At 31.5% G+C, this 9,934-nt stretch overlaps 1 pseudogene; it reads right to left on the reverse strand.

The window, feature by feature from the left end:
- Positions 1-1,190: 1,190 nt before the first annotated feature.
- Positions 1,191-7,292, reverse strand: LOC100799971 (endoglucanase 11-like; annotated as a pseudogene).
- Between the last annotated feature and the right edge of the window lie 2,642 nt (positions 7,293-9,934).

Genomic DNA, 9,934 nt, shown 5'->3' on the forward strand with positions numbered 1-9,934 from the left:
ATACAAGTTTCATTAACATACTCTCCAAAGGGAACTACCACTAATGATAAATTGCCCCATTTAAGTGATAGTTGAAGCTCAATTCATAACAACTTGTATTATGCAACCAACAACTAAATAAAAAACTATCAATTAAAATTACACTGAAAACCAAGAAGGTGAAGCCAACAAAGGTAGACTTAGTGATTAATTATCAATTGTAGACCACTAGTCTGACTATAATAATTTAATCTTGGCCTTATACATTTGTTTAATAGTTTTTTTTTTTAAGTTGAGTTAAAGTATGTTTTCAAATTTTCTTATCTAGTTGAGCGCATATATATGGTCCCTCTTTCAAAGAAGAGAAAACACACATAATCTTTGAATTTTTTGGATGTATTTCATTTCAATTATGTCATTCTGTATCAGCCATATAATTATATATGAGTATGTTGAGACTTATTTTTATTGGTCTAACGTTTTCGTCCCATATTTTCAATTTATCAAATTATTTAATTATTAGGTTTTTATTTCTAACTTTTTAACTTTTGTTTTTTGACAAATTTTATTTCAACAAATTAATATGATATATTTTACTCCAAACTTTTAAGAAACTTGCGAATAAAAAATTTGCAAATTATTAGTGGACAAATGACAGGAGTAAATGACAGGAATAAAATTTGCAAATTTCTTAAAAGTCATAAGTAAAATACGTCAAATTAATTTGTTAGGGTAATATTCACAAAAAATTAAAAAATTGAGGTTAAAAAATACAATTAAACCTAATTATTAAAATAAAAAAGCAAACACATATAATAAAAAATTAACTATATTATGGAAACTAGCTTTTATGAAGGATATGTTTTAAAGAGAAAAAAAAAACTGGCAGGAATGCAAAAAGTAAAAAGGAGGAATGTAAATAACATAGCCGAAATGAAAACGTGTCATCCAAACCCATTTCATACTTACCTCACTGAATATTGCTTTTGAATTACGGTCCATCTTCCTAACTGGCAACATTTATTTGTTCAACGGGATGTAATCATCCAAAAAAAAAAAGAGAAATCATCAAATCAAGCTGATATCATCAATTTGAATGGATAGATATGGTTGTTTATATTGAGTACATTTTAGGGCCAGAAAATCTCAGTCAAACCATAAATCACTCATCAATGAGGAGAAAAAAATAATTGAAAAAGTTGGCTTTTGACTTATGAGAAACATATACTGTATTAATTCACTGTATTATTTAAAGGAGGCAACCAAAAGTGAATTGCAATCATGAACCAGTTTTTGGTTTTCTATATGCAAGAACTTTGCAAAAACACCAACTAATGGTGCAGTATTATATGTGCATGCCTCAGTCTGCATAAAATTGTTCCTTCGATCCTCAAAATTGTCTTTCCCATCAGGCCCTCCAACCAAAGCCCCAACCAGAACATTAGGATTAGGTGCCTGGCTACCATACCAATTATCATACCCTTGAGTACACCCTATGAACCCTTTATTCTTTTTGTATGACACAATGGATGCCCCTCTATGGTGCACCCTTTTAGGGTAGTTAGGGCCATACCCAACTAAATAGCTCATGTTCATTGGGTTGGACCCCAAAATGTAATCAACCTGTGACTTAGCAAAATTAAGAATTTCTTCATGGTCCACTGTGCCGCCATGGCAATTTAGCTTTTGATTTGTGTTTTGAAGGAAATCAGAGTATATTGAGAGCAGAAATGCTGCTGTTGAAACGTATTGCATGTTGTTCCACTGCCGGACATAGATTAATCCAGCTGGGGTTCGTTCCACGTTATTGCTATCATTATTTTTGTTGAGACATGAGCAAATATAGTACTCTGCTTTTGATTTGTATTCTTCAAGTATATCCCTATGCTTCTTGTGTTTTTCTTCGCTTAAGAACTGCAAAAACAGATGAAACTGTAGTTAGATTACATATACTTCAATTTGTTTCACGTATCCGTGTTGAATACATATAGGATACAATATTCTTGGATATATGTAGTATATATCCAGACTTATATAGCACGGAGAATTCAATTTATTTCACGTATTTTATACCATACTCTTTTGGATACTTCGTCATGTATCAGTCGTGTATCTAAATTTGTTAGAAATTCAATGAATTACTTCAAACACTTAATATGTATAATATAGAAACATTGTCCCCATAGGAAATAAAGAATGAAAATCATTTTCTTTATACATAATTTCAAGACGGGAATGAAATTTTATAATTTTTTATTTTTTGTAATAATGCCCGAGAAATATGTTTTTAATTTAGATTTGTAGAATTGTAATTATATAATGTATTTATTATGTTTTATGAATTTTTATACATTTATGTGTGTTACACTTATCGTATGTATTTTTTAAATAATCGTATCGGCATATCGGATCTCATACACTTATCGTGTCTTTGTATATCATATATAGCTTGCTTGCTACTCTTATTCTGATAAAGGAGACATATGAGAATTTTGTAGTTATTGATTTCTATGATTCAATTCAATTTGTTTTATTTTTATTCCCTTAACTACCAAATACTATCTAAATTACTACTACTATTATTCCACCCACCAGTTGCTTGTTGACATTTGAATCAAAGTAAATCATGACTTCTTATAGATTTCATGCTTGTTCATCCTATCCATAATCATTTTCTTCTCTCTCCAAATCAAACTTTGTAAAGTGTAATTCTTATCATCACCAAAAAAGCCAACACATGGGTAGGGTCGGGTCTAATTATAAAATTAAACCACTTAATTAAATTTGGACTTGATTAGATTAAACTGCTTTTTAAGTGATTCGACGCAAATTAATCAGATTAAATTTGGGTTTAGTTTTTTTTTTTGGTAATGCAAATTTGAGTTTAATTTGCATATGGTAATCGAGTTTGTATATATTTATATATTCTAAAAGATATTTATAAAAGTTGAAATAATAGTAGAAAGACTTAAATATACTTTTTATTTTTATTTTTGATATATACTGAATTTTATATTTGATTTCTCATAAAAAAAATTTCTTTGTTTTTGTTTTTTATATTTGAAAAATTTTGTATTTTATTTATAAAAAATATTTGATAACAAAATGTGTAGTACTTGAAAAACCATGTTATTTGCTTCAAACTCAAACTTAAATTTATTGGCATTTAAAAAACATCATAATCAATTAAAATGAAAAATAAATAAATAAATCAAATATTAAAAATCCTCCTCGTCTGCCCTCTCATCTTCCACTCCCGCCACCCACCACCCACCACCCACCACCCCCTCTCAACTCCTCGATCTCCTCCGTGCTACACAAACTCATCTTCCACAGTCGGATGTTAGAGTATACATTAGAAGCCTCTTCACAATTTCATGTTGCCTTGTTTGAAGTGGGGGAGTCAATGTCACCTCCTCCGTCGACGCTGCCAAAGATTGCCGATCTCCGGCGCCGCGCGAATTTGACTCGTCATTGCCACCGCCGCTCACTAATGCTGACACGCAAATGCACCTTACGTAGCCACAGTTCCTCGTCAGCAACGAGTGGATCGACGCCGTTAGGGAAAAGCTCATGCTTGATCTCAAGATCGAGGCCGATAGGATGAAGGATATGATTCTCGTCAAAGAGGTTGCGGAATACAATAATGATGTTGAGATGAACGAGAGATATCGCCGCCACCAGTGGAGGAAGAGGCGTTGTCATTGATTACTGGAGTGAGGACGTGGAATCTACGGACGCGGCGGGCTCTGGTGGCCGGAGACAAGGGAGTGAGGATTGACGAGAGGAGGGGCGATGGCCGGAGGTTGTCGTTATCGCCATTGAGGATGAAGTTGCCGAAATTGAGAGGGTTGTTGTTGAGGTTTGAAAACTTGATTAAGTTTTGGGTTTTATTTTGTATTATATTACTTGTGAATTAACGGTTGGGTTTGGTTTTTGACAGAGGTAGCATTGTGATTGGGGAGAGACATGCTTAGGATACATTCAGGATTTGATGGATGATTGGACTTGGTGGGAGGTTTTCTTTTGAAATAAATATTTAACTTTTCAAATATTAGGGAGTTTGTAAAATTTATGAGAGATCAAACATATAATATATTAAGATCTAAAATATATTTTAAGTTTATTAAAACGAAAAAAAAAAAAATCTGCGTATTTATAATTTTAAAACTTTTTCAAACTATAGTTGTAAACGGTCCAAATAAAATTTAAAATAAAATAGAGACTTATTTGGGATTATTATAAGTTGATAAATGCTAGGAATACACATCAATTGATGGATTAAAAAAATAATTCATATGGGCATAAAGAGAAAGATGTATATTGGGCTAATGACTTGCGACAAATGAAAAACTTAATATGAAGCCTAATTAAGATTTGTAAGGGCAGTTTAATATGAACAACCACACAAAAAGGTGCGTCAAAAGTATCGTATGTAAACTTTGGACTTTTTTTAAATGAACTTAGATCGTTCTAAAACTCACAAATTCCATCCCTCAACTTTTTTCTTTTTATGAATTTGATATGTAGTTTTAGATTATCTATTTTTTTCCATGAAAAGTTCATCTATTAACCTCACATTAGTATTTTAACAGAAACAGTAACGTGACATTTTAATGCAATACATATGTAAAGACTCACTACAAAATATGTGAGTCTCATTCTCCATTTAATGGTCTCATTCTCAAAATAATGAAACTCACATGATTTTCAACCAATAAGAAAAATGTGTTTGAAATATTAGCAAAAAAAAATATTACTAACACTCCTTAAAAAGTATATAAACATTTAATTTTTCGATATTATAAATGTGAAACACTTCAACATTCTATCTTTTTTCTTCCACTTTTAACAAATGATTAATCCCTAACAAAATAAATAGTGACCTAGTTTCTAAAAATGTTAGCCAACGAAAGGATGCCTACCTCATAACTTATTTGCTAATATTTATTAAAAGGGAAAAAAAAGGAGGGGGAGTGTACTGAGGTGTTTAAGGCTCTCTGCACTTCACTTTAATTGCTCTGTGTTGCAAAGCTAAAGCACTAACTGCACATGGCCTTGTGCTTGGGTACACTTTTTCATTTTTATGTCTTTAATACCCTTAGATAATAATACTAGTATATTAATATACCTTAATTCGTGCATACTCCATGAATGAATGACCTTTAAAATAAAGTACCAAGATTTAACCCACCATCATTTTCAGGTTAGGAAAGCAAAATCTAGATAAAGAGCCACTCACATGGGAGAAAAAAAATAAATCAAAGGAGTTTGAAACAATGAAACCCAAATAAAATGAAAACACGCTAAAGGATCCTATATTTGAGGCTTGAGCTCTTTGAAGGCCATTATTAGGAACAAAATGTTATTAGAACAAGAGGGTGTAGTAACTGGAAAAGGATGAAGGAAGAAGGTAGAAGGAAAAAAAAGAAAGATAATGGATTTGAATTTTTTAAAATTGATATTTTTAATAAAACTAATAAATTATTTATTCATGAAAATAAATGAAGAAAAGTTTACCTTAGAGACCATGAGTTGAAGGCCAGCATATTTCACGTCCCAGCTGAATTCTGAAATGGACCAACCAGTACCACCAAAGGTATGTGCATTGGAAATAACATACTCAAAATACATTTTGTTGTTAGTGGCCTTGTACAGCCACGTGGCAGCCCACAACAGCTCATCCATATATCCACTCACCGACGCATAGTAGTTCTTTACCACTTCGACACTAGCATCATAATTTCCCCTATACTTGTCTCCGAACTCAAACAACTACAAAACACATACAATAAATGTTTTCATTCCCACAATACTTCTTTAAAAATACTAATAAATGTCTAAAGACAAAACCCCATTAAAGAAAAAAAAAAAAACATTAGAAAGTGTAATAGTCCATTTAATTGTGATCTTTATTCTTTTAATTTAAATTTTTCTATTTATCAATTTCTCAATCAATATCTTAGCAAAAGCCCATTAATAAGTCTTAATTTCTCATATACTTTTCAAATAAAATCTCACTCAGTCCAATTATTAGTTTTGAAATTGAGATTGTCACATAAAAGTTACTACTACAAACAATTACTATAATGCAGCTTGTCAAAGCCAATAAAAAAAAGCACAATCAATCACACTTTTAATTAGGACACAAAGCATTGGCTAATGACTCACCTGCAGGGCATGGTGTAGAAGCAACTGAGAGTAATGTGGATTGGTTTTCCTGAACACAACGGAAGCAGCTGCCATGGCTGCTGCAGTCTCTCCGGCCAGATCTGAACCAGGATTGTTCTCATCTATCTTAAATGCTCGCCGTGAAGTTGTCATATCCTCTGGACGTTGCCAACAATAATGATCAGTGTCACCATCACCCACCTGAAAAAAAGGATCTCATTAATTTGAGAATTCATTCAATCTCTTCAACCAATGCCTCTAAGTAATTAAACTGGAGAGAATAACGAATTGGATTGATTGAATTAGAAATTTGCTATGGTAGCCAGAGAAATCTAAGTTTTTGGTACACTTAATTTTTTAATTCAATACTAACAGTGGAATGAATTTGGACACATTGAGAAAGGTCTTCTCGAGAACAACACCAATTAAAACTCTTGAAATTTCTTGTAGTTAGTGTACCTCAGCCCATAGGACATTTGGGCTAGTGTGAGCTTTGATGAAATAATCAGTGCCCCATTTGATTGCCTCCAACGCGCGTTCTAGTTCCCCCTGCATCTTCAATTTGTTGCCTATACTCTATGGCACTCCATGAGAGCATTGTGATGGTGAATGCCATTGGTAAACCGAATTTCACATGATCCCCTGCATCATAATACCCTCCCACCAAGTCCACCTACACAAACCAAAAAGAAAGAAAAAAAAAAGTTTTGATTTTGAAAGGGAATTGACATACCAAGAGAGCAAAAGACAAGAATTTGATGAATTGGCTCATGTGGGTATTATTGAGAATTTGGACCTACCCCTTCTTCTAGGCCATCAGTGAGGCCGGAATGGTCACGCCAAGTGACACGCTGATTATAGGGTATCCTCCCAGAGCGTTGTGCTTCAAAGTAGAGAAGACTCTTTGAAAGGGCATCAGCATAATCAAAAGCTTGGGTGGTGGTGGCAGTGAAGAAGGTGAAGATGAAGATGCTAATAAGACAACAATGTTGTACTAGCATGGGGATGTTGGAGGTTCCAAAATGGTGTTTCTTATGTGGTTCCATTGCCCCCCTTCCCTCCTAAAAAAGTTTTTAGGAGTGAAGGGAAATTGGAAGAAAAAAGAATAAGTGAAGTCTCACCACACCACCACAAGTGGAGGGTTTGAATTGTCTTTTAAAAGCATCTCTAAGATATATCTAAAATAGGCTGGGATCATTTTGGGGGAGAGCCCCACAAAATGAGAGAACGTGAAACTCACCTCACCACTTTTACTTGTTTTCTTTCACACAAGGGTGAATTTTGCATCACTTGGATGTCCATCTGTGTGCCAAATAAGGAAAACACCCTGCTATGTTGACCTGTGTTAAAATTCCACTGTAATTTCAAGGAACCTATTCTCTCCATTTAATACAAGAACCGTTTTTTCCTTGTGACTTATTGCAGGAACCTTGCATGTGTAGCTTACAACTCTTTTCATCAGTTACAACAACAATAATAATAACAATTTAATTAAAAGATGATGCTATTAAGTCAAAATATTAATTACTTCTATTTAATAGTTTCTATTAGATGATTTTAATTATTTAAAGAAATATTACATACTTCTTTTATATAATAAATATTGTGTTTTATGTACTCTCAATCAATAAAAAATTCATTTTATGTGTAACTTTTAAAATATTCATAATAAAAATTAACAAACTTATTAATTTAATAATTTATTAATAAATGACCGTGTAAAAAATTATTATCACTACATTCTAAATAAATTTATAAAATTTAATTTCAAATTTTAGCATTTTTTAACTAATATATTTTCAGAAGTTTCATTATTCAATCTTTAATAACTGGGTAAAAGTGTTCAAGGTACAGATCAAAAGCATTCAATACATTTTATTAAATATATTATATTACTTAAAATATTAAACGTTATTTGTTTTTTAATATATTAAATGCAAAATGTATTTATTTAATATTTCTACAAAATAATTAAATTCAAAGACATGAAATAAAAAAATTTTAATCACTCATTTAGTCCATAATTTTTAAATTTATCCTCTTTTAGTTCCTATGGTTAATAAATAGATTTTTTAGTCTTTAAAATTTAATAAGTAAATTTTTTAGTTTCTGAAGTCTACATTTTAATTTTTAAAAGTTCATGCCATTAAAAAATTTAACTCCTTTGGATAATTAAACCAATAAAAAAGTTATTTTGATTATTCAATGTTGTAATGGCATTAATGGATGCATCTGCAATAATAATAAATGAATTATTCAATTCTCTTTGTTTTATTTTGTCATGAGAAATCGAATTTACACAAACCTATCGTTACTGTACCAACTCCAGAGTTTGAATTGTTTAAATCTCTACGACTTGCTTTCGATAGAAGATTATTTTCAGAAAATAAAATAAAAATCCTTAAATTCATAAAAAAATTAAAAGTGCAATTAACTTTTAAAATAAAATTGAACAACAAAAGTATTGTGGATTTATTATTATATAAAAAAGATCCGTTGAGAGGATCCATCTCTCTCACCTGATACACACATCTTTAATGGGAATTTTAGTGCCTACGTTAATTTTAATTTAAAGTTCTTGTAGAACAGGTATTATATAACTATCTAAATGGCATATTTGTAATATGCATGGCTGTATTTGGCACAGCATGGAAGTTGTAAATTAGAAAACTCGTAAACTAATTGGAGTCTAGTTTGGAGGATGCCAAGCTAGGAAGGGTTGCTAAGTAGGCTCCATAAATGTTACATTGTGCATGCAGAGGGTGGTCTATTCCTTATCTTTGTAAATAGTTAACGCATGCCAATGTGCACAAATTTTAAGCTGAGCAAAAAATGGTTCTTTTATGGCTAAAGTTGGTCAATTTCTTATATCAAAAGCGATTTGCCTGCTATTAAGAGATAATGTTTGGCAGGCATTGGTTCAGGCAAAAACTAGAAGTTTGAAAATTATTTTGGAAGAAGCAAGGAGGGTATGGTGCGCGTGCCCGTGTTTGCGACGCAAGTTTCATCCACATACAATATGTTATTTAATCATTATTAATATATGTTGGTCCTTTAGCTCTTCCCTCTTTTTCTTTTGCTCCAAGTTTTTTTTATATCATATGATCGGCAAGGATTCACTAATGATATGATAATGATTATAACCATGTTAGTTTCTTTTATACACTATGTTTCTACATGAGTATGAGTCTATGAGAACTTTGCCCCGTCTTTTTGCGCACCTTTATTTAGTCTGCAATACGATACAACAACGAAGGAGAGAGGAACAAAATCACAAACAACTTTAACTATAGTCTATAACGATATTGTAGTAATTATTGCCATCACTAAGAGATTAACCAGTTATTTTCTTTTGTTTTTTTAACTCTACATTATAAGAAAAAAGTTAAAGAGTAAGTTACTAAATTTGTCTTTGAAACTGTGAGGTGCCAACAAGTTAGTTTTTGAAAGACAAAAAATTACAAAATGTCTCTAAAATTATATTTTGTCACCAATTAAGTCTTCCATTATTTTTTGTTAGTAACTCCATCAACGGATGAATAGATAATATCTATGTTAATGTTAAATTATCTCTATTTTTTGTCCTTTTTTTAAAATTACCAGTGAAAGTTTTTTAAAAAATTGTTTAGCTAAAAAATTCTACAGGGTAGAACAAAGAAAAAGAGGAAAATTTCTTGGATTAAAAGTGAAGATGAGTATAAAGAAGAGTGCAAGGGTGGTCTTGGGATTAAAAATCTCTCTTGGTTCAATTTAAAACTTAATTGGAAAGTAAGGTGGCAATTTT

This window comes from Glycine max, chromosome 14 (genome assembly GCF_000004515.6).
Source record: "Glycine max cultivar Williams 82 chromosome 14, Glycine_max_v4.0, whole genome shotgun sequence".
Taxonomy (NCBI): domain Eukaryota; kingdom Viridiplantae; phylum Streptophyta; class Magnoliopsida; order Fabales; family Fabaceae; genus Glycine; species Glycine max.